The sequence below is a fragment of the Ranitomeya imitator genome, chromosome 5 (genome assembly GCF_032444005.1).
Source record: "Ranitomeya imitator isolate aRanImi1 chromosome 5, aRanImi1.pri, whole genome shotgun sequence".
Lineage (NCBI taxonomy): Eukaryota > Metazoa > Chordata > Amphibia > Anura > Dendrobatidae > Ranitomeya > Ranitomeya imitator.
Genome location: NC_091286.1, coordinates 62,569,420 through 62,594,909, shown reverse-complemented (window position 1 = coordinate 62,594,909; position 25,490 = coordinate 62,569,420). Strand labels below are relative to the sequence as shown.

The 25,490-nt window shown below is 44.1% G+C and overlaps 1 protein-coding gene across 1 annotated transcript in view; it reads left to right on the top strand.

Moving 5' to 3' along the window:
• The first annotated feature begins 7,661 nt into the window (after positions 1 to 7,661).
• The window catches only part of PPP3R1 (protein phosphatase 3 regulatory subunit B, alpha), a 97,471-nt gene continuing 79,642 nt past the window's right edge, over positions 7,662 to 25,490 (top strand). Inside the window, exon 1 of the mRNA XM_069768735.1 lies at positions 7,662 to 7,755. The gene's annotated coding sequence lies outside the window, so the exon portion shown is untranslated. The remainder of the gene's footprint in view (positions 7,756 to 25,490) is intronic.

Genomic DNA, 25,490 nt, shown 5'->3' with positions numbered 1-25,490 from the left:
GGTAATCTGACCAGCTCCTAGCATACTGCACTCACCAGTTCTTCTTCACTCTTCTGTGCTCCTGTCACATCTCTCTTACAAGGTGCACTCCAAGATGGCCGCCTGCAGCTCTGTCATCCTTCAGTTTTCCAACTGACGCTGGGAGCGGCTCAAACTAGTTATTTACCTGTGTACCAACTGACATACAGGCTAAAACACCAATAACATCTTTTATGCTTACGCCATAAATCTACTAAAACTGCTTTAGAAGGGGTGTGGAGTGGGAATCTTCAACCATCCCCTCGCAAAGGGCCTATAATGGCGTGTGCGGTGCGTATGGTCATCGCAGGTCCTACGCTCACTGCATTCTTAGGAACGGAGGCTGCAGCTTGCAACGCTGAGAGCCAGGGGCCATCAGAGGGGTGAGTATATCAATATTTTTTATTTTTATTCTTAATTTTTTACATGAATATGGATCCCAGGGCCTGAAGGAGAGTCTCCTTTTTCAGACCCTGGGAACCATCCAGGATCGCTCCCTGCACACGCCATACCCGGCGTATAAGATGACCCCCGACTTTTGAGATGATTTTCAGGGGTTAAAAAGTTGTCTTAGGCTGCCGTCACACTATCAGTATTTGGTCAGTATTTTACATCAGTATTTGTAAGCCAAAACCAGGAGTGGAACAATTAGAGGAAAAGTATAATAGAAACATATGCACCACTTCTGCATTTATCACCCACTCCTGGTTTTGGCTTACAAATACTGATGTAAAATACTGACCAAATACTGCTAGTGTGAAGGCAGCCTTATACGCCGGAAAATATGGTATTTTCCATATGAAACTGATGAACAGAATTTTTTCATGTTCCCTTGTATGTCCATTAGAGGAATTCTCCCCTAGAAGCTTGTGACACACCACCCACTACCATACTGGCTCTACCGGTCTGTGTGAAACTGATTGTTATCTCTGGAAACTTGTTATCTAGGAAACATTGATATTTATATAGTAATATCACTTATAAACTTAAGCTCATAGGCAGCCGGGAAAAACTGAAAACAAAAATGTGAAGACACAGGGAACCATTGTACTTGGGTGAAGGAGTCCAAGGTTGTGTGACTCTACGTATCATTTTTTTTTTCCTTAGTTGGACTTATTTAACCCTTTATTTGCATTAAAGGTGTAATTAAGATCTAAAGATCAGTCACTTTCACATCTATGAACAATTATTGTGCAGTAGTAGAGAAGGCAGAATGTTAGAACATACTGACCTATTATGGAGCGCTGTATGGATTGTCACTAGTGTTAAGTTAACGTACTTGGATAAGGTGTTATCTAAGCATGCTCTGGTGCTGACCAAGTGACTTTGGCGTGCGTGGCATACGTTTGAGTCCCGCGCCTTCATGTCTCGTGGCTGAATGACAGCTTTAGCACATATACAGTGGGGCAAAAAAGTATTTAGTCAGTCAGCAATAGTGCAAGTTCCACCACTTAAAAAGATGAGGCGTCTGTAATTTACATCATAGGTAGACCTCAACTATGGGAGACAAACTGAGAAAAAAAAATCCAGAAAATCACATTGTCTGTTTTTTTAATCATTTTATTTGCATATTATGGTGGAAAATAAGTATTTGGTCAGAAACAAACAATCAAGATTTCTGGCTCTCACAGACCTGTAACTTCTTCTTTAAGAGTCTCCTCTTTCCTCCACTCATTACCTGTAGTAATGGCACCTGTTTAAACTTGTTATCAGTATAAAAAGACACCTGTGCACATCCTCAAACAGTCTGACTCCAAACTCCACTATGGTGAAGACCAAAGAGCTGTCAAAGGACACCAGAAACAAAATTGTAGCCCTGCACCAGGCTGGGAAGACTGAATCTGCAATAGCCAACCAGCTTGGAGTGAAGAAATCAACAGTGGGAGCAATAATTAGAAAATGGAAGACGTACAAGACCAATGATAATCTCCCTCGATCTGGGGCTCCACGCAAAATCCCACCCCGTGGGGTCAGAATGATCACAAGAACGGTGAGCAAAAATCCCAGAACCACGCGGGGGGACCTAGTGAATGAACTGCAGAGAGCTGGGACCAATGTAACAAGGCCTACCATAAGTAACACACTACGCCACCATGGACTCAGATCCTGCAGTGCCAGACGTGTCCCACTGCTTAAGCCAGTACATGTCCGGGCCCGTCTGAAGTTTGCTAGAGAGCATTTGGATGATCCAGAGGAGTTTTGGGAGAATGTCCTATGGTCTGATGAAACCAAACTGGAACTGTTTGGTAGAAACACAACTTGTTGTGTTTGGAGGAAAAAGAATACTGAGTTGCATCCATCAAACACCATACCTACTGTTAAGCATGGTGGTGGAAACATCATGCTTTGGGGCTGTTTCTCTGCAAAGGGGCCAGGACGACTGGTCCGGGTACATGAAAGAATGAATGGGGCCATGTATCGTGAGATTTTGAGTGCAAACCTCCTTCCATCAGCAAGGGCATTGAAGATGAAACGTGGCTGGGTCTTTCAACATGACAATGATCCAAAGCACACCGCCAGGGCAATGAAGGAGTGGCTTCGTAAGAAGCATTTCAAGGTCCTGGAGTGGCCTAGCCAGTCTCCAGATCTCAACCCTATAGAAAACCTTTGGAGGGAGTTGAAAGTCCGTGTTGCCAAGCAAAAAGCCAAAAACATCACTGCTGTAGAGGAGATCTGCATGGAGGAATGGGCCAACATACCAACAACAGTGTGTGGCAACCTTGTGAAGACTTACAGAAAACGTTTGACCTCTGTCATTGCCAACAAAGGATATATTACAAAGTATTGAGATGAAATTTTGTTTCTGACCAAATACTTATTTTCCACCATAACATGCAAATAAAATGTTAAAAATACAGACAATGTGATTTTCTGGATTTTTTTTTCTCAGTTTGTCTCCCATAGTTGAGGTCTACCTATGATGTAAATTACAGACGCCTCTCATCTATTTAAGTGGTGGAACTTGCACTATTGCTGACTGACTAAATACTTTTTTGCCCCACTGTAGGTCTTGCCATATATACAACCCTTGCATGTGTTGAGTGTTGAACAGCCGCGAGACATGCAGCCGCAGGGACTCTAATGTATTTTTCAAGCGCACTGAAGTCACTCGGCTAGCACACGAGCATGCTCGGATAACACCTTATCCCAGCACGTTCGCTCATCCCCAATTGTCACCACTCACTCTAGTCTTTCCGCTGGAGCCATAGGCTACCACACACCTTAAACTATTGCTGGCGGAACCTGCTGATATCAACAGGTTTGGCCAATGTATAAGGGGGCACTGGTCGACAGATTGACGAGAGATTTCGGTTGGAAATGTTTGACTTTTGCACTGCCAATCCTATTTTCCTGCAGATGAGCTACTGGCTGTGTATGGGTGAGCTGGCTGAGATTGTTGTCCCATCATTCATCCAATGGCAATCGTTCAGCTGCCATCTTTAAAAATTCACTATCTCACCCATACATGGAAGCCAATTAACTTCTAAGTATGGTTTTTGAAGTGTGGGAGGAAATGTAGAACCTTAGCACAAGTTTTAATTCCGGGTGGACAGATGAGCAATCATACTGCCTGAAGTACCAAAATAAACACATGCAGTTAATACCATGGGGATGCTACAATATTACCACATGCTTTCATGTAAAATTGTAGAACTGCATGTTCTTGTGGATCCTCACTGCTGATGTATGCTGCCCATTCCACAGGCGGCATGTCAGACACTGGCTGTATAATCTCAGCCAGGTTAGAGAGTAGCTGCTCATTTCCACTTGTGATAGACAAATCGGTCCGTAATCTGGACCGAAAAAAGGGATGAAAAGTATGCGTTTGTCATGCGTTTGTGATGCGAGTTCAATGCAATTTTTTTTTTGTAATCGCACCATCCGTTTTACATCCGTATGCAATCCGTTTTTTTTTCTCTGCAACTAATTTTATACAGTCATTTACAGGACTATTTACAGTGTTCTGACACAGAATGGTAAGGTATCCGTAAAAAACGGATGGAATACGGATGTTCTGTATGCCATGCGTTTTTATTATCGCACCCATTGACTTGCATTGGCGAGTCTCGTCCGAGACTCGCAGCAAATCGCAGCATGCTGCGATTTTTTTTCTCAGTCCGACTTCGGCTGAGAAAAAAATCGCAAATGAAGACACCTATTGAATAACATTGGTCCGAGTGCAATATGATTTATTTATTTTTTTTTTTATCGGATTGCACTCGTCCGTTTTACTCGCAAGTGGAAATGAGCCCTTAAAAAGAGGCTATGGATTGAGCCACACTGGAGCCGGCAGCATCTCCTTCACCCACTGCCCTGGATTGACAGGTCTTTGTCTATATGAGCATGGTGGACTTCATGCTTCACCTCAACCTCTTTATCCATAGCAGGGATTTTGCTAATCATACAGCTCGAATGTATAGTCTCACTTCAATCCCATGTTGTCATTGTACTGTAGTTTGTCTACCTGAAGGTATATTGTATCCGAAACCTATCTATTCTATGTGGATTGCACAAATTAAATGGTGATTTACATCTACTTTAAGTACCCTGTTCTTTGCTATTACTCAAGGACCATTGATGAAATGAACCTTTCTGTACATGCCTAGCTAATAAAGTAGTCTGAAGTTTTAACCCCTTAATGACCAGAGGTATTTTTGTTTTTTTGCTCTTTTTCTTCCCAGAGGCATAATTTTTTTTTTTTTTTTTTTTTTTTTTTTTTAGCCAAAATGGCCATGTGAGGGCTTGTTTTTTTTGCAGGATGAGTTTTTCTTTTGAACAAAATTGGTTTTTAGCATATCATGTACTGAAAAACGGGGAAAAAAATTCCAAGTGCAATGAAATTACAAAAAAAGTGCAATTGCAGAATTTTTTTTTTTTTTTTACCATGTTAACTAAATGATAAAACTGACCTGCCATTATGATTCTCCAGGTCATTACAAGTTCATAGACACCAAACATGTCTAGGTTCCTTTTATTTAAGTGATGAAAAAATCCAGTTTTTTTTTTTTTTTAAATCGCGCCATTTTCTAATACCAGTAGCGTCTCCATTTTTCGTGATCTCGGGTTGGGTGAGGGCTTATTTTTTGCTCGATGAGCTGACTTTTTTAATGATAAAATTTTATTTTGAATGGGGCGAAAGGGGGGTATTTGAAATATATATATATATATATATATATATATATATATATATATATATATATATATATATATAGAATATTTTTAAACTTTTTTAACTTTTTGCATGCTACAATAGTGGGCGAGTGGAAGCTGCACTCTTTTTATCAGCTCTTCTACATACAGGTGGTGATTGCCTGTATGTAGCAGAAATGCTCACTTGCTATGAGTGATGACCACTGGTGCCCGGTGGTCAGCGCTCATAGCAATCTGGCTATGACAACAATAGAGGTCTGCTGGATATCTCTGGTTGTCATGCCAACCCATTGATGACCAATGATCATGTGACTGGGTCACCTATGGGTGGGTTTAGTCAGACTGACAGCGGCATTTAACTGATTAACAGCCACAGATAAATCGCGATCCCACCTGAGGCTGTTGCGGGCACATGTCTGCTGTATATATCAGCTGTCATGTGCCCGGAAAGGTGCGGGCTCAGCGCCGGACATCAGCGTGCTATTACGCCCGATGAGAGAAAGGGGTTAAAGTGCAATGATTGGTATATTATTCACAAATAGTTTCTGAAAGTATCAAAGTATTATCAGCTTGGTCAAGTGCTTCCGTGTTCTGAGAACTGCCGATAGACCACCGATCGTGAAGTCTATCTCCGAAGGAACAAAATAATTGTTAAAAATGTCATCCCCGATCCTTCTCACCAGTCTGTGAACTTTAAGGCTTTGTTGACATGTTAATGGTTTCTGTTGAAGCCTCTACAGATTCTCCAATTTATCTGAAAAATGTATTTTATGCAGCTCCAGATTTATTTATTTCAACTGGCTTTGTAGCTCCAAGTTTTCCAAGCGCAGTACACTAAAATGTGCAAATCATATATTCCCTCAATTGGGAAACTGATCGAGTGCGTGTGCAGTTTGACCAGTCGGCCCACTTACCAGCTTGTAGACCATGTGCCGCAGTTAGTGGTTCAATCTTAGTAGCTGAGAAGAGTAACCCAGCCCAATCTATGGCACATGATCAAGGACATATCTGTTGTGAATTCTGTTGTTAAGCTCCCTCCTTTGGTCATGAATGGTACTTCGGCTGGTTCTGTCCATGGACTTCATCTGGTGGTTGTGAGTGGGGCTGCGGCTTCTGAGGTTCCTTCCACAGGTGACGAGGTTAATTCGTTAGCTGGCTGCTCTATTTAACTCCACCTAGATCATTGCTCCATGCCACCTGTCAATGTTCCAGTATTGGTCTAGTTCGCTCCTGGATCGTTCTTGTGACCTGTCTTCCCAGCAGAAGCTAAGTTCCTGCTTGTTTTTCTCTGTTTGCTATTTTTTCTGTCCAGCTTGCTATTTTGATTTTTGTCTTGCTTGCTGGAAGCTCTGGGACGCAGAGGGAGCGCCTCCGCACCGTGAGTCGGTGCGGAGGGTCTTTTTGCGCCCTCTGCGTGGTCTTTTTGTAGTTTTTTGTGCTGACCGCAAAGTTACCTTTCCTATCCTCTGTCTGTTCAGTAAGTCGGGCCTCACTTTGCTAAATCTATTTCATCTCTGTGTTTGTAATTTTCATCTTAACTCAGTCATTATATGTGGGGGGCTGCCTGTTCCTTTGGGGAATTTCTCTGAGGCAAGGTAGGCTTTATTTTTCTATCTTAGGGGCTAGCTAGTTCCTTAGGTTGTGACGATTTGCATAGGGAGCGTTAGGAGCAATCCACGGCTATTTCTAGTGTGTGTGATAGGATTAGGGATTGCGGTCAGCAGAGTTCCCACGTCTCAGAGCTTGTCCTGTATTATTAGTAACTATCAGGTCATTCCGTGTGCTCTTAACCACCAGGTCCATTATTGTCCTCACCACCAGGTCATAACACATATCGTACACTTGTGTTAGTTTGGTCGAAAACCTACATCTGATGCATGTTACGGCATGTCATTGAACGGTTGACTGCAGCTATTAAACTGCTTTGGAAGGCTTTTATTAAAAGATCATTTAAAAGTTGATTTTAAGAAAAAATGTTAAAGATGAGGAGTCGCCCACCCTCATTAATATAGTGGACTCATGTGGTTACAAGTCTAGATGTCAATAAAGTCTTTCTACATGTAAAGCCATGCTGTTCACCAATGCAGGAAATGATGCAAATGATTGACAGCTAAAGATAGTGATCATCAGAAAAAAATTGCCAGTTGCACAAGATCATGTTACCATCTGCTTTGCTGGACTAAAATTACCCCAAATCTACTTTTATAATATAAGCTCCCATTAAATTATATTTATTCATAAAAATAGGCTTAAGAGTAGGACCCCAGCAATACACCGTAATTCTATTAACCTGTAGCCCGGCCGTACTAACCCCGCACTACAATAACAACCGTGGTGTCTCCTGGGTCAACACAGGAAATGGTAATTCTATTTTACAGCACTTGAGTCAAGTTTACAAATAAAATATGTGCAGAGTGTAAGGGAGGAAGAAGTCGCAAACTTTTGTTCCAAAGTGCAAAAGGAGGAGGAGAGACCTAAGGAAAGGTAGAGGGCTGGAAACACAAGGGTGACACAAGTTGTAGGGTGAGTCTTTGACAACAAACGGTGCAATCAAAGGAGAAATACTACAAACAAAACGCAGGAGTCGTAAGTAACTTTCGAGAACTTTTTTGTAAATGGTTTAATATGGTATTTTAGCAAAGAAATTGAGATGAGAAGAGCTCTAGTCAAAACGGTAATGCTGTAAACTTAGTCAGGGGAATGTTATGATTGTGAAAAGTATAGGAGAGTGTTAGGAGTACTAGGTGGCAAATATATAAAAGTGGCATCCATGAGATGTCAGTGTTTTTTACCTTCAGGTCAGAACAATCAACCCCAAAAGTATAATAGAGCCCGCACCATTTTGTGGCATTTAGATGCGTTTTGCTATTTTTCTGGGAGCCTAATGAGCTGAATGTTGGGCATCAAGCAATCTATCTAGAAGATTTAGGATATGTGCACCACTGGCTCTTTTAAAAAGGCATATGTACAACAAATAAGGACCAAATGTAAAGTCCTGTAGTATATTAAAGTATCAGATAAGATGAATATTGTTTCATATTCCTATAATGTATAAACCACACAACATTATAACAATCTATGGATACTGACTGCAACAGAGCCCCTATATAGGGCGAGCCACAAAGCCTTCATGCATTGCCAATCTAAAGTGCTCCCTAGCACTGAAGATACACCTATCCTCTGTAATCTGTTTTTGTTTGTTTGTTTTTTGTGAATTTGTTAAAGATAAAAGGAATTGCTCACATGTTGCTTTGTTTGATTAGTTACAACTGATTGATATGTATTAATTTCCTGTGTTACAAGCCCAGCCGTGCCCACCCCTCATCCTTTCTGTCCTATTTCTGGCTATAAGGAAAACTGTTGCAGCAGGAGCCTCCACTCTTAGCCATTACGTCTGCTGATGGAGCAAAGTCATGTTCTGAGGGGCTTCAGTCATCCACCGGCTGAAGATGTAACTGGTCAGCAGGAGGCTTAATAGCTTCAAGCTCACTGGAGAACACAATTATTGAAATCATGCAGACTAAGGCGCCCCAGACCCTTTAAGGTACCTTCGCACATAACGATATCGTTGCTTTTTGTGACGTAGCAACGATATCGTTAAGGAAATCGTTATGTGTGACAGCGACCAACGATCAGGCCCCTGCTGGGAGATAATTGGTCGCTGAGGAAAGTCCAGAACTTTATTTCGTCGCTGGATCTCCCGCTGACATCGCTGAATCGGCGTGTGTGACACCGATTCAGCGATGTCTTCACTGGTAACCAGGGTAAACATCAGATTACTAAGCGCAGGGCCGCGCTTAGTAACCAGATGTTTACCCTGGTTACCAGCGTAAAAGTAAAAAAAAAAAACAGTACATACTTACCTACCGCTGTCTGTCCCCGGCGCTCTGCTTCTCTGCACTCCTCCTGCACTGGCTGTGAGCGTCGGTCAGCCGGAAAGCAGAGCGGTGACGTCACCGCTCTGCTTTCCGGCCGCTGTGCTCACAGCCAGTGCAGGAGGAGTGCAGAGAAGCAGAGCGCCGGGGACAGACAGCGGTAGGTAAGTATGTACTGTTTTTTTTTTTTTTTTTTTTACTTTTACGCTGGTAACCAGGGTAAACATCTGGTTACTAAGCGCGGCCCTGCGCTTAGTAACCCGATGTTTACCCTGGTTACCCGGGGACCTCGGGATCGTTGGTCGCTGGAGAGCTGTCTGTGTGACAGCTCTCCAGCGACCAAACAGCGACGCTGCAGCGATCGACATCGTTGTCGGTATCGTTGCAGCGTCGCTAAATGTGACGGTACCTTTACATGGTGGCAGCTGCCAACCCATCCAGCTCCCAGCTATTGATGAGGGGTTTTAGTCTGTGTATGGGGGGCTCAGCAAATTGCAAAGTCAAACAGATTTTGTTTGTTAAACATCAATTGCTATATTTAGTGTCCCTTTAATTAGTCCAATAAAGTTCACACTTTACTCCAGGATATAAAGCTTTATGATGGCATTGTAGCACAGTGGTTAATTAGTACTGCTGCTTTTTACCTCTTAGAGACTAAAGGTACCTTCACACTGAGCAACTTTAGAACGATAGCGATCCGTGACGTTGCAGCGTCCTGGATAGCGATATTGTTGTGTTTGACACGCAGCAGCGATCAGGATCCTGCTGTGACATCGCTGGTCGGAGCTAGAAGGCCAGAACTTTATTTCGTCGCTGGATCACCCGCTGACATCGCTGAATCGGCGTGTGTGATGCCAATCCAGCGATGTCTTCACTTGTAACTAGGGTAAACATCGGGTTACTAAGCGCAGGGCCACGCTTAGTAACCCGATGTTTACCATGGTTACCATTGTAAATGTAAAAAAAAAAAAAACTACATACTTACATTCCGGTGTCTGTCGCATCCCCCGGCGTCAGCTTCCCTGCACTGTGTCAGCGCCGGCCGTAAAGCAGAGCACAGCGGTGACGTCACCGCTCTGCTTTACGTCCGGCGCTGACACAGTGCAGGGAAGCTGACGAGGGGGAATCGACAGACACCGGAATGTAAGTATGTAGTTTTTTTTTTTTTTTACATTTACAATGGTAACCATGGTAAACATCGGGTTACTAAGCGCGGCCCTGCGCTTAGCCACTCGATGTTTACCCTGGTTACCCAAGGACTTCGGCATCGTTGGTCGCTGGAGAGCTGTCTGTGTGACAGCTCTCCAGCGACCACACAACGACTAAACAGCGACGCTGCAGCGATCGGCATCGTTGTCTATATCACTGCAGCGTCGCTTAATGTGACGGTACCGTTAGACCATGAACTTTTTTTCAACCCAACACTTTACATCAGGTACGGACTGGGCAGCCCTGGCATTTGAAATCACACAGACCCATGTTGTCCCCGTCCCAATGAACCAGTTGGGATATATTACTAATGTTACCCTGGATGGAGGAAAGGAAGATTTACTACAAGACCAATATTTCTAATGATACCCATGGCCTGCTGGGGTAAGTGACGGAATCAACAACTTTGTGCTCCATCACAACTCTTAACAGTATGGGTATCTTGAGAACACCGATTCTATTAACAATATAGCAGACAAGGTGGCCCATGACCAGACAGGCCCTTCTGGCATTTGCCAGAATTGCTAGTCCGGCCCTGCTTTACATATTGAGGATGTTTAGATGGACATTATGACCATTGTACGGAGATGAACATATTTCCCCTTGAAGAACCTGTGCATTGTTGCAAAATTATTTTGGTTTGTGATGTGAACTGTGAAATGTTATGGTGTTGGGATAGCATTCTGCACAGGAACAGTTAGTTAATGGTTGGGACTAGCCCAGAGTGGGAGGGGCTAAGCTAAAGGAACAAGAGACAGTTCCTCTCAGAAGGGGCCCAGAGTGAGCAGAGAAAAGACCCAAGGTATATTGTGAGCAGTGCCGCTTGATGTGTGTGTCACTTATGACAGACCAGACAGAATCCTGAGCAGAGAAGTGACTGAAAGATTAGTGATCAATCTAAGGCTAGGTTCACATTGGCGTTTGTGCACAGCGTATCATCTGCATGAGCAAACTCATGCCAAAACGCATACAAATGCATGCTTATGCCTCTGTATCAACTTACGCATGATGCAAAAAACGCATATGCATGCGTTTAAATGCGCTTTGGCATGCATTTGCGTTTTTTATGCACATGGTGGGGGCGGTGACATCATTTTCTGGACATGCGCAGTCTAAAGTACACATGCGTATCAAACGCATGTGTACACATGTCCTTGTGTACCAATGCCTTCCTATAGACAGTAATGCTCTTTTTGACGAACTCATCATGATTGATTTGATGCCTCAAAAAATGTAACATGTTGCGTTCGCCGGTCACCGCTACACACCGCGAAACTACATATGCGTGCGTATGGGGCGGCACGGTGGCGTAGTGGTTAGCACAGCAGCCTTGCAGCGCTGGAGTCCTGGGTTCAAACCCCACCAGGGACAACATCTGCAAAGAGTTTGTATGTTCTCTCCGTGTTTGCGTGGGTTTCCTCCGGGCACTCCGGTTTCCTCCCACATTCCAAAGACATACTGATAGGGAATTTAGATTGTGAGCCCCATCTGGGACAGTGATGATAATGTGTGCTAAATGTAAAGCGCTGCGGAATATGTTAGCGCTATATAAAAATAAAGATTATTATTATTATATGCGTACGCATGTGAATGCATGCAAAACGTATGCCCCTGCGTACACCATGTTAAAGATATGTACGCATGACTCAAGCGGATCATACGCTGTGCACAGAAACACTAATGTGAACCCGGCCTGAGACAGGTCCTGGGTCAGGACATCTAGCAGTACAGCCTAGAGTTTATAACTCGAGGTAACCGGCCTAAGCTGTTATGATCAGGTGACCTTGGAGCAGCATGAAAACTTTCACTGGAGTAGGTGGTAACTGTTATGACCTGGTGGTTAAGAGGCCACACTGATATGACCTGGTGGCTAAAACGCAACATGGAGCGAGCTCTGAGAAGGTGGTATCTCTACTGACCGCAGTCCCTAATCCTAACAACACAACTAGAAATAGCCGTGGGATGTTCCTGACACTCCCTAGACACCTCATCACAGCCTCAGATATAACTACCCCTAAAGAAGGAAATAGAAAGCTATCTTGCCTCAGAGAAACCCCCAAAAGGAAAGACAGCCCCCCACAAATATTGACTGTGAAAGGAGAGGGAAATGACGAACACAGAAATGAAATTAGAATTCAGCAAAGGAGGCCAAAACTAAACTAGATAGACAGAGAGCAAAGGATACTGTGCGGTCAGTATTAAAAACTACAAAATCCACGCAGAGTTTACAAAAATGAACTCCACACCGACTCACGGTGTGGAGGGGCAAATCTGCTTTCCCAGAGCTTCCAGCTAGCCTGAATAAGACATAGTGACAAGCTGGACAAAAGAGACAAAATGCAAAGCAATAGAGTCCAAGCAAATGGACAAAGAAAACTAGCAAAACTTATCTTTTGCAGACAAGGACTGGCCATATGAGAAATCCAAGGGAAGAATCAAATCCAACCAAGAACATTGACAGCAGGCACGGACTAAGGCCCAGAGCAGGTTTAAATAACAAACCCAGGCAAGGCGATTAGTGAAGGCAGCTGCCACAGCTACCTAACGGAGCAGCAGTTCCACTTGAAACCACCAGAGGGAGCCCAAGGGCAGAACTCGCAAAAATACCATTAGCAACCACAGGAGGGAGCTCCAGAACGGAACTCACAACAGGTAACTATACTGACCGCAAATCCTGATCTTAACACCGCAACTAGAAGTAGCCGTGGGGTGTGCCTAACAAATGCTAGACACCTCGACACAGCCAGAGGACTAAATACCCCTATAGATGGAAATAGGAATTCTACCTTGCCTCAGAGCAGAACCCCAAAGGATAGGCAGCCCCCCACAAATATTGACTGTGAATAGTAGAGGAAAAGACACACGCAGGCAGGAAACAGGATTTAGCAAAAGAGGCCACTCTAGCTAAAATAGGAAAGGATAGGACAGGATACGAAGCGGTCAGTATTAAAATCCTTCCAAAAATATCCACAGCAGGAAATACAAAAACTCCACCATCTAACTAAAGATGTGGAGAGTATATCTGCAACTCCAGAGAATCCAACAAGACTGAGAAAACACTGACAGTCTAAGCTGGACAAGAGAAAACAAATGAATAGCACAGAATATAAGCACACAGCTTGTGTGCCACAGAAAAAGAAACAGACACTTATCTTTGCTGAATTGGCGGCTAAGCAGGAGAAGCCAGACAAAGATCCAACACTTCCCAAGAAACATTGACAAGTGGCAAGGACCAATGAGTCCTGCAAACCTAAATACCCCAGTCAGAATTGCAATCAGTAGATACACCTGTCCAAGACTGCAGGGACAACTGCATTACCACCTACAACCACCGGGGAGAGCCCAATAGCAGAATTCACAACACTAAGCGGGATATAGTGCGTAAGACGAAGCGTGCCCTGGGTGGGAGTTCGAGTGTCAGACAGAAGAGATAAGTAACAGCCATACTGGCAAAGTAGCTCCCCAAAGGTAAAAAGGACGTGGAACTGCAGGTTCAGCATAGTACTCTTACAAACTGCTGTGGTAGTGTAAAGAATCTCTCAAAATGCTGTAAATAGGCAAAATGGCCTCCTCCACTGTCATGAAAACAAATTAGAAAAAAGTTTTACTTGAAGGTTTAACCCCCTATGTTGAGATGTGTATGTATGTTTGCAATAACATAAGGGGTTAAACCCTCAAACAAATTTTACCAAAATAATTTAAAATTAATCTCTGGAGGCAAATTGTCATGTAGATTGGTGTCCTCCCAATAGCCTAGAACCGCTCATTTACAAGGAAGAAAAACATGGATTTCTCTGGAATAAGAAATTGGATCACAGATATCAAATTATCTGTTTTGGGCTATAAAATGAGCATAAATCCCACCCCGACACATTCGGCACACCCTGATTTAAAGCTGCTGCCACCACTCATTAAACGCATGGGGTGAGGAGTCCAGAAAGCATATTACTGTCTGACAATCAAAGGGTCACACATTCTCAAAAGCTATGGATTCTTTAGAGTATACAAGGATCAAACTTATTAAAGGGAACCTGTCACCCCCAAAATCGATGGTGAGGTAAGCTCACCATCAGGGGCTTATCTACAGCATTCTGTAATGCTGTAGATAGGCCGCCGATGTTACCTGAAAGAGGAGAAAAAGAGGTTAGATTATACTCACCCAGGGGCGGTCCTGCTCCGATGGGTGTCTCAGGTCTGGAACAGCGCCTCCCATCTTATCAGAGGCCCGGCGCCTGTGCACTGCAGTACTTTGCTCTGCCCTCAACAGGGCAGACAAAGTACGCCTGCGCTGCGGCATGAAGACCAGAAGAAGACATTATGGAATGAAGATAGGAGGTTCCGGAGCAGACCTGAGACACCCATTTGACCGGACCGCAGTAGGACCGCCCCTGGGTGAGTATAATCTAGCGTCTTTTTCTCCTCTTTCAGGTTACATCAGGGGCTTATCTACAGCATTACAGAATGCTGTAGATAAGCCCCTGATGACTGTGTGAGCTTACCTCACCATCGATTTTGGGGGTGACAGGTTCCCTTTAAAGATTTTGTGATTTAATATAAAACTATACAGTGCTTACAATGAGATATAAAAAGATAATAAAAATTGGAATAAAATAAAAAGAGAGAATTAACAAATGCCTAAATGTTTCCATCTAATTATCTTCTCTTTTCTTGAGGGAAGGATAAATTAAATATGGATCACACCAGCATATGCAGCCCCCACATGTGAGCAACTTATTTTTTCGCCCAGCTTTTTGAAGTCCTGACCATAGGCTTATATTTATGGGATCACCTTATTTGGACTATTTTGAAAAAATGCTGTTTGGTAACTGGATGATTGGTTCATTTATGGTCTTGCATTTCAAATATCCTGTGTCTCCCCTATTCCTCTGTTCAGTTAATAGGAAATATTCTGCTTAGTACACTCCATTTGTTAACCCCTTTGAAGATACCGTGTTTGACACCTCCGTATTCTCCCAGGAGACTCCCATGTGGTTTCCTGTAATAAGCATAGGCAGATGTTATGTCCTTGTCTGTAGAGACAATCATTTCGATGCAGACTAGTTTATTTTACTGATATTATAGTTTCTTACAATTACAGTGGGGGAAATAAGTATTTGATCCCTTGCTGATTTTGTAAGTTTGCTCACTGACAAAGACATGAACGGTCTATAATTTTAAGGCTAGGTTAATTTTAACATTAAGAGAATATCTAAAATAAAATCCAGAAAATCACATTGTTTAAATTATATATATTTATTGGCATTTTTCAGTGAGAAATATGTTTGATCCCTCTGGCAAACAAGACTTAATACTTGGCAGCAAAACCCTTGTTGGCAAGCACAGCAGTCAGACATTTTTTGTAGTTGATGAGGTTTGCGCACATGTCCGGGGGAAATTTTGGTCCACTCCTCTTTGCAGATAATTTCTAAATCATCAATATTTTGAGGCTGTCGCTTGGCAACTCGGAGACTCAACTCCCTCCATAAGTTTTCTATTTGATTAACCCCTTAACGACCAGAGGAATTTTTGGTTTTGCACTTTCATATTTTGTTCCCCTTCTTCCCAGAGCAATAACTTTTTTTTTTTTTTTTTTTTTTGTGGTCAAAATGGCCACGTGAGGGGTGTTTTTTTTGTGGGATGAGTTGTACTTTTGAACTACACCATTGGTTTTAACATGTCACGGACTAGAAAATGGGGAAAAAAAATTCCATGTGCGTTGAAATTGCAAAAAAGTGCAATCCCACGCTTGTTTTTTGTTTGGCTTTTTCACTCTGTTCACTAAATGATAAAACTGACCTGCCATTATGATCATCCAGGTAATTTCGAGTTCATAGACACCAAGCATGTCTAGGTTCTTTTTTATCTAAGAGGTAAAAAAAATTCCAAACTTTGTTTAAAAAAAAAAAAAAAAAAAAAAATTGTGCCATTTTCTGATACTCGTAGCATCTCCATTTTTCGTGATCTCGGGTAGGGTGAGGACTTTTTTTTTTTTTTTTTTTTTTGCACGCCGAGGTTAATGATACCATTTTGGTGCAGATATGTTCTTTTGATCACCAGTTATTGCATTTTAATGCAGTGTCGTGGGTAATTCTGGCGTTTTGACTCCTCACTTTTCGCGTATAAGCTGCGGCCACCGCCATTAGAGGCTTATCTACAGCATTCTGTAATGCTGTAGATAAGCCCCCGATGTAACCTGAAATATAAGAAAAACAAGTTAGATTATACTCACCCAGGTGTGGTCCAGGTTCGATGGGCGTCGCAGATCCGGCGCCTCCGATCGTCATACGATGACGTCCTCTTCCTTGCTTCTGTCGCGGCTCCTGCGCAGGTGTAATTCTCTGCCCTGTTGAGGGCAGATCGAAGTACTGAAGTGCGCAGACGCCGGGAAAGCTCAGAGGCTCAGCGCCTGCGCACTGCAGTACTTTACTCTGCCCTCAACAGGGCAAATCAGTACGCCTGCGCAGGAGCCGTGACACGAAGAAAGGAGGATGATACTGTATGAAAATGGTCGGAGCCGGACCTGCGATACTCATCGGACCCGGACCGCCCCTGGGTGAGGATAATCTAACTTGTTTTTCTTATCTTTAAGGTTACATCGGGGGGTTACTTATAGCATTACAGAATAAGCCCCTGATGGCAGTGGCCGCAGCTTATAAGTTAAAAATGAGGTGACAGATCCCATTTTGGAAGTTGTTTAAAGGGAAAGACCTGATGGTCTGTCCTACCTATACTACAAGATCTTCCAGGATGAACTTCTCCCTATATTAATAGTTCCCCTTTATAATTCTTTTTTTAAAGGGAGCCCCGATCCCTGACTCCATGCTACACTCCTTTATAACATTGATTCCCAAAAAAGGCGAGGATAAACTAGACTGTAAAAGCTATAGAACGATTGCCCTTCTCAATTCAGATGTTAAGATATTCACAAAAATCTTAGCAATGCGTCTGAATCAGTGGTTGCCTTATATGATCCACAAAGATCAAGTGGGATTTGCCATTTGAGATTTAAACAAGGCGGTGACAATACCAGAAGTGCAGTTTATCTTATAGAAATGGTTAAAAAATCTGGGGAACCTACTCTTCTGAGTTTGGACACTGAGAAGGCATTCCATCGCCTCAGTTGGCCTTTTATGAATAAGGCCATTAGAACATATGGCATAGAAGGCCCTTTTTTAAAAGCTGTAGGGGGATTATACTCTAGTTCCTCACCTATTATATATATTCCTCATAGCTCCTCTAAACCAATTAAGATAAAAAATGGCATCAGACAGGGTTAACCGCTTTCTCCTCTACTTTTCATCCTTTGCATTGAGCCTTTGGCTGCTGCCATTAGAGCATCACCAGACATTAAAGGAGTTCAGTTTAAAGACAAAGAATTTATATTATCCCTTTGTGCTGATATCCTCCTAACACTCACAAAACCTCATACATTGCTCCCTAACCTCCATTCATTGCTTTTAAAATTTGGCCAATTATTAGGGTATTTATTTTACACTTGAGGAGACGGGAGATAGGTACCAGGTCTATGGGACAGTCAGTGTTGAAGTAGTTTCAGATTTGGACAAAACACATCAGTATAGTTTCTGAATTCATGAGGTAAACCATTAGGTATGGTCAAACAGATCCCCAGAGAGACATACATTTCTGCTGACAATCAGGGCCACAGTACACAGTATTACCCTAGTGCCAGTCAATGACCAGGTTTAGTTTACATAAAGGCATGCCCAAAACCACGCAGATGGTTTGTTTTTGTTTTTTTAGAGAAAAACAAACCAAATTCAAAATGTAATATACCAACAAGCAGGGACACCTCCTTAGTAATGTACTTCACCACGTCCTGGAATAGAGGGGTATCAATAGCAGTGATCATAGGAACACAATTTTAACAATGTTAAACCAAGATCCTTTGCCACCTTGGCATCGACAAAATATGCCGCAACCAATAAAGGCCTGAAGCCTCACAGATTTTTCTAGGTAAGAAACTGGTACCAATTTTGCAGAATCACACAGAATGCACCTAGATGGGCATCCTTGGACCCACCTAGGCGCTGAAGTTTCTACAGTGGCAGTTGTCTGGAACATGAAGACCTCGGATGCCCAGAATCTCCATAGTGGTTACCTAAAACTGACTTGTTTGGCTTGATCCTTTGTAGTTGTCAGCAAATCATCTCACTCTGCATGCGTTCTTCAGTAAGAACAACAGGTACACACGTCTTAGTAGGAGCAGTATGTTCTGAAAAGAGTTTGCACAAACACCTATCCAGCTGGATTGCCAAGAAACCAAAATGGCCCTAAATTGGCCATTTACTTCTGACCTGCTTCTGTGTCTGGTGGTGGGATCCCAGTAGATGAACATGGCTATTGTTCTTGGCTTGATTTGTAGCTATTCTTTATGATTTTCATTGCACTGTTCTCTAGGTTCTGACAACCCGTTAACCTCCTAAATTTTATTGATTTGACTTCTCTACTTTGACCCTGCTTGGAGACCTCTAGACAGCAGCCCTTCTGTAGGTAGCTATCTATTGGATTCTGTTGTAAAACCAGATCCCTGTATAGGGGTTAAAGGGTATCAGGATTTGTCTGGAATCTGCCAGACTGAGTGGCTGGTGCCAAGTATGTCCAAGGTAGCTATTTTGAGCCTGATCACTCAGACAAATCTAACGTTATAAGTGGCCTACAAGGATTCCCTCCATGTGGTGGTGGATCAAATGCAAGACCTGGCCCATTTAGTTGAAAATCTTGCAAAGTAGATTCAGCATCCAGAATCCGCTCAGGCCCAAGCCCCATCAGCATCTCCCTTTTTACTTTTTTTTTAAACTTTTCTTCTCTTGCTCCTTGGCCTACTCCTTGCTACCACAGGGCTCTCTACTGTACGTATTTTTTGAGGCATTAGGGCTCCTGTATGATGACCCTGACCAAGAAGCCTTCACTGAAAGTAAATTAAATTAGCTGCACTCTGTCAGAGGTAATGTCCATCCAAGGATTATTGCAGAGTTAAGGTGTTGTGCCCCAGACACATAGTGCAATGACCAGACCCTTCACTATTTGTTTAGCACCAGATCCACTGACCAAGTTAACACCATGTTGGTTTCTTGGCAATCCGGCTGGATAGGTGTTTGTGCAAACTCTTTTCAGAACACACTGCTCCTACTAAGACGTCTGTACCTGTTGCTCTTACTGAAGAACCCATGCAGAGTGAGATGATTTGCTGACATCAACTACAAAGGATCAAGCCACACAAGTCAGTTTTAGGTAACCACTATGGAGATTCTGGGCATCCGAGGTCTTCATGTTCCAGACAACTGCCACTGGAGAAACTTCAGCGCCCAGGTGGGTCCGAGGATACCCATCTAGGCGCACAGGTATTTCCCTGTGACTCTGCAAAATTGGTACCAGTTTCTTACCTAGAAAAATCTGTGAGGCTTCAGGCCTTTATTGGTTGCGGCATATTTTGTTGCTGCCAAGGTGGCAAAGGATCTTGGTTTAACATTGTTAAAATTGTGTTCCTATGATCACTGCTATTGATATCTCTCTATTCCAGGACGTGGTGAAGTACATTACTAAGGAGGTGTCCCTGCTTGTTGGTATATTACATTTTGAATTTGGTTTGTTTTTCTCTAAAAAAACAAAAACAAACCATCTGCATGGTTTTGGGCATGCCTTTGTGTAAACTAAACCTGGTCATTGACTGGCACTAGGGTGATATTGTGTACTGTGGCCCTGATTGTCAGCAGAAATGTATGTCTCTCTGTGGATCTGTTTGACCATACCTAATGGTTTACCTCATGAATTCAGAAACTATACTGATGTGTTTTGTCCAAATCTGAAACTACTTCAACACTGACTGTCCCATAGACCTGGTACCTATCCCCCCTCTCCTCAAGTGTAAAATAAATAAACTTTCTGGTCCAGAACATTTATTCTTGAACAATTATCAGGGTGTAAAACAAATACAAGTAAAACTAAGCCCTTCAAATAACATAAATTATTCCCATTTAGATCACCTCCAGAGTGACTTTAAATACCTACCACTGGCGCACCACCTTTCTAAAATACCTAGAAATTAATTTCACAACTTCGAATTCCACTTCATACGAGAACAATTTCCCTCCATTATATACAGAAATGTGATCTTATTGACAAAATGGAAATCGCTCCCCCTCTCGCTATTTGGATGCATTTCAGCAATACAAAATTACTATCGTTTTGAGACTTTACCCATACCAGCCCCTCTCAGAGATTTACGTGCTTTTCAAGCAGTCACTTTAAATTTCATATGGGTAGGAAGACGTCATAGAATTCCAAAGTAGGTAATGCTGACTGATAAAAAGATGGGAGGTCTAGTGGCACCCAACTTTGTTCATTATTATTGGCCATCGCACCCAGGGCCGTATTTAGAGTTTCTGCTGCCCTAGGCACTTTTAGCGCTGCCTCCCCCATTGGTGAGTATGACACTATCCGCAGTGACTTTGGCAAGAATCGCTGATGTGAAAGTCGCCTTTTGCAGCAGATCGGGCAGTTTTTCTGCATCTGCCGCGTAACGGATCACTTACGGCAACACTGCATTTGGTTTCATTCATTCCCTATGGGATTTGCGGTACTTGCTGTGATCTGGGAAATGCGGTACCATACCCCCCAACTTTTGAAGAAGGGAAAAAGGTGTAAAGGTTGCGGCGCATGTAGTGTGCCGCGGCAAATTTTGGGCCACGCCTCTGACCACACCCATTTCACAACTAATCACACCCATATCCAAGTCCCAACCACACCCATTCAGCACTGCTGATCACACTGTTTCATATACAATAATTAAAACCAAAAAAATATGGCCACGCAGTGCTCCATACTGTATAATGGCTACGCAGTGCTCCACATACTGTATAATGGCCCTACATGATGCTCCATACTGTATAATGACCTCACATGATGCTCCATACTGTATAATGACCACACATGATGCTCAATACTGTATAATGGCCACACATGATGCTCAATACTGTATAATGGCCACACATGATGCTCAATACTGTATAATGGCCACACATGATGCTCAATACTGTATAATGGCCCCACATGATGCTCAATACTGTATAATGGCCGCACATGATGCTCCATACTGTATAATGACCACACATGATGCTCTATACTGTATAATGGCCGCACATGATGCTCAATACTGTATAATGACCGCACATGATGCTCCATACTGTATAATGACCCCACATGATGCTCCATACTGTATAATGGCCACACATGATGATCCATACTGTATAATGACCGCAAATGATGATCCATACTGTATAATGGCCCCACATGATGCTCCATACTGTATAATGACCCCACATGATGCTCCATACTGTATAATGGCCGCACATGATGCTCCATACTGTATAATGACCGCACATGATGCTCAATACTGTATAATGACCACACATGATGCTCCATACTGTATAATGACCGCACATGATGCTCCATACTGTATAATGGCCCCACATGATGCTCAATACTGTATAATGGCCGCACATGATGCTCCATACTGTATAATGACCCCACATGATGCTCCATATTGTATAATGGCCATGTCTCATATCCCCCTCCCCTCCTCCTGTATGCATGGCTCATAATTCCCCCCCTCCCTATACATGGCTGATGGCTCATAATTCCCCCCCTCCCTCCCTATGCATGGCTGATGGCTCACAATTCCCCCCTCCCCCCCTCCCTATGCATGGCTGATGGCTCATAATTCCCCCCCCCTCCCTCCCTATGCATGGCTGATGGCTCACAATTCCCCCCTCCCTATGCATGGCTGATGGCTCATAATTCCCCCCCTCCCTCCCTATGCATGGCTGATGGCTCATAATTCCCCCCCTCCCTATGCATGGCTGATGGCGCTCATAATTCCCCCCCCCCTCCCTATGCATGGTTGATGGCGCTCATAATTCCCCCCCTCCCTATGCATGGCTGATGGCGCTCATAATTCCCCCCCCCTCCCTATGCATGGTTGATGGCGCTCATAATTCCCCCCCCCTCCCTATGCATGGCTGATGGCGCTCATAATTCCCCCCCCTCCCTATGCATGGCTGATGGCGCTCATAATTCCCCCCCCTCCCTATTCATGGCTGATGGCGCTCATAATTCCCCCCCTCCCTATGCATGGCTGATGGCGCTCATAATTCCCTCCCCCCCTCCCTATGCATTGCTGATGGCGCTCATAATTCCCCCCCCTCCCTATGCATGGCTGATGGCGCTCATAATTCCCCCCCCCCCTCCCTATGCATGGCTGATGGCGCTCATAATTCCCCCCCCTCCCTATTCATGGCTGATGGCGCTCATAATTCCCCCCCTCCCTATGCATGGCTGATGGCGCTCATAATTCCCCCCCCTCCCTATGCATGGCTGATGGCGCTCATAATTCCCCCCCCCCTCCCTATGCATGGCTGATGGCGCTCATAATTCCCCCCCTCCCTATGCATGGCTGATGGCGCTCATAATTCCCCCCCCCTCCCTATGCATGGCTGATGGCGCTCATAATTCCCCCCCCCCTCCTCCCTATGCATGGCTGATGGCGCTCATAATTCCCCCCCCCCCTCCTCCCTATGCATGGCTGATGGCGCTCATAATTCCCCCCCCTCCTCCCTATGCATGGCTGATGGCGCTCATAATTCCCCCCCCCCTCCCTATGCATGGCTGATGGCGCTCATAATTCCCCCCCTCCCTATGCATGGCTGATGGCGCTCATAATTCCCCCCCCTCCCTATGCATGGCTGATGGCGCTCATAATTCCCCCCCCTCCCTATGCATGGCTGATGGCGCTCATAATTCCCCCCCCTCCCTATGCATGGCTGATGGTGCTCATAATTCCCCCCCCCTCCCTATGCATGGCTGATGGCGCTCATAATTCCCCCTCCCCCCCTCCCTATGCATGGCTGATGGCGCTCATAATTCCCCCTCCCCCCCTCCCTATGCATGCCCCATCTCTCCACCCCCTCCCCGCTCCTTCTCCCGGGCCATCTTGCATGGCGCGGGCGGCGGGTGGCTTCCCATCCTCCCCCCGCCCCCATCCCTCAGTCATACTCACCTGTCAGCTGCCTGCCTGTCCCACACGCCGCGCCGACATCCCTCCGGCTCTGTCCCGCCGCAGCGCCTTCGTCCTGAGTGAGCGGTCATGTGGTACCGCTAATTAAGGTCATGAATATGCGCATATTCATGACCTCAATTAGCGGTGCCACGTGACCGCTCACTCAGGACGCGCTACAGACGCTGAGACCAGGCATCGCTGGAGCAGGTGAGTATCGTCTTCAGGGAGGGTGGGTGGGACTCGGAGACTTGGAGGTGGGGGGACTCGGAGGTGGGGGCCTGGGGGGACTCGGAGGTGGGGGTTGGGGGTGGCGGGGCCGTCGGGCGCATTTTTGACCCGGGCCGGGACTTATTAAAAAAAAAACAAAAAGCACACCTTGCTCAGGTGCCGCCCCCCGCAATGTCGCCGCCCTAGGCACGTGCCCTCGCGTGCTTAGTGGCAAATACGGCCCTGATCGCACCCCTGCACGATCCCATCATGGTCTTCTAAACCTGCCTTTACGAAATGGATGGAGATTGAAAAAGTATGGTTAGCCCCAGCTCATCCCAACTCCCTGATCTGGATTGGGGCTTACAATCCCCTTCAATAGACCTATTAAGTCCAATGATGCACGTCAGAAATATTGGAAGGGTCTGCTCTAAAAAAAAAAAAAATCAATCTGACATCAACGAATTCTGCCCTTACTTCCTTCCTTTTCCATCCGAATTTCCCTGAAAGTTTAACCCACCAATTTACAGGAGTATGGACTCAATTTGGCTTGTTTAACTTCACTGACATAATTAACTATAAAACGCGAATTCTACATTCCTCTGATGAGCTGAAAACAAAATTCTCCCTTCATTCTTACATTATTTCAATATGTTAAAATTAGGCACTTGGACTCATCATTATTCCACTGTCTACAGACCTCCATCCCTACCTCCTTCGAGAGACTGTGCAAGAATAGTTCAACAACAAGAGGTTTAATATCTAGTATTTACAATATTCTACAGGCTCCAGACACAGATTCCCTAACCAGACTCTCTTAGGCTACGTTCACATTTGCGTTGTGCGCAACGCACAACGCAAACAAAACCGCACCAAAACGCACGCAAAAACGCTGCGTTTTGCGACGCATGCGTCGTTTTTTGCCGAAATTTGGACGCAAGAAAAATGCAACTTGTTGCGTTTTCTGCGCCAGACGCTTGCGGCAAAAAAAAGCATGCGTCGCACAACGCAGCACAACGCATGTCCATGCGTCCCCCATGTTAAATATAGGGGAGCGTGACGCATGCGTCGCCGCTGCGTCGCCCGACGCAAACACGCAAAACGCTAATGTGAACGTAGCCTTATATGCTCAAATGGGAAGAACATTTGAGTAAAACACTGACCGTGGTGGAGTGTAGAAATGTTTGGATCATAGCAGCCAAGACCGCATCTTGTATTTCATACAAAGAAAATCAGTACAAAATCCTTCATCTCTGGTACCATACGCATGAATTTTTACATAAAATGGACCCATCTGTTCCTGCCCTTTGCTGGTGGCGTGTCCTGTCTAGAGGTTCTAGATTTCAAATTTTTTGGGACTGTCCACTGATTAAACCGTTTTAGGTGATAGTGCGACTCCTCATTAAGCAAGTTTTTGAAGTGGATCTCCCATTAAGTCCTCAGATCTTTCTATTTTCCTTGAATCCATATCCATGAGATCCATTAGATTGCTTTTACATATGTTAACAGCAGCGCGCTGTTTCATTGCCTACCACTGGAAGCAAACTTCTCCACCTTCACAACTAGATCTATATTCTGGCATCAAAGAGATCAGGAACTTGGAATACTGGGCAGCCCCTAATGACAATACCGTAGAGAGATTTAACCTCTTAGTGACGGAGCCAAATTTTTAAAATCTGACCAGTGTCACTTTATATGGTAATAACTCTGCAACGCTTCAACAAATCCCAGTGATTTTGAGAATGTTTTTTCGGGACACATTATACTTTATGATAATGGTGACTTTAGGCCAATATGTTTTGTTTATTTATAAAAAAATATCAAATTTGAGAAAAATGTTAAATTAGCAATTTTCAAACTTTGAATGATTATCCCTTTAGTCCAGATGGCCATACCACAGCAAACCATTAATAAATAACATTTTCCACATGTCGGCCTTACATCAGCACCATTTG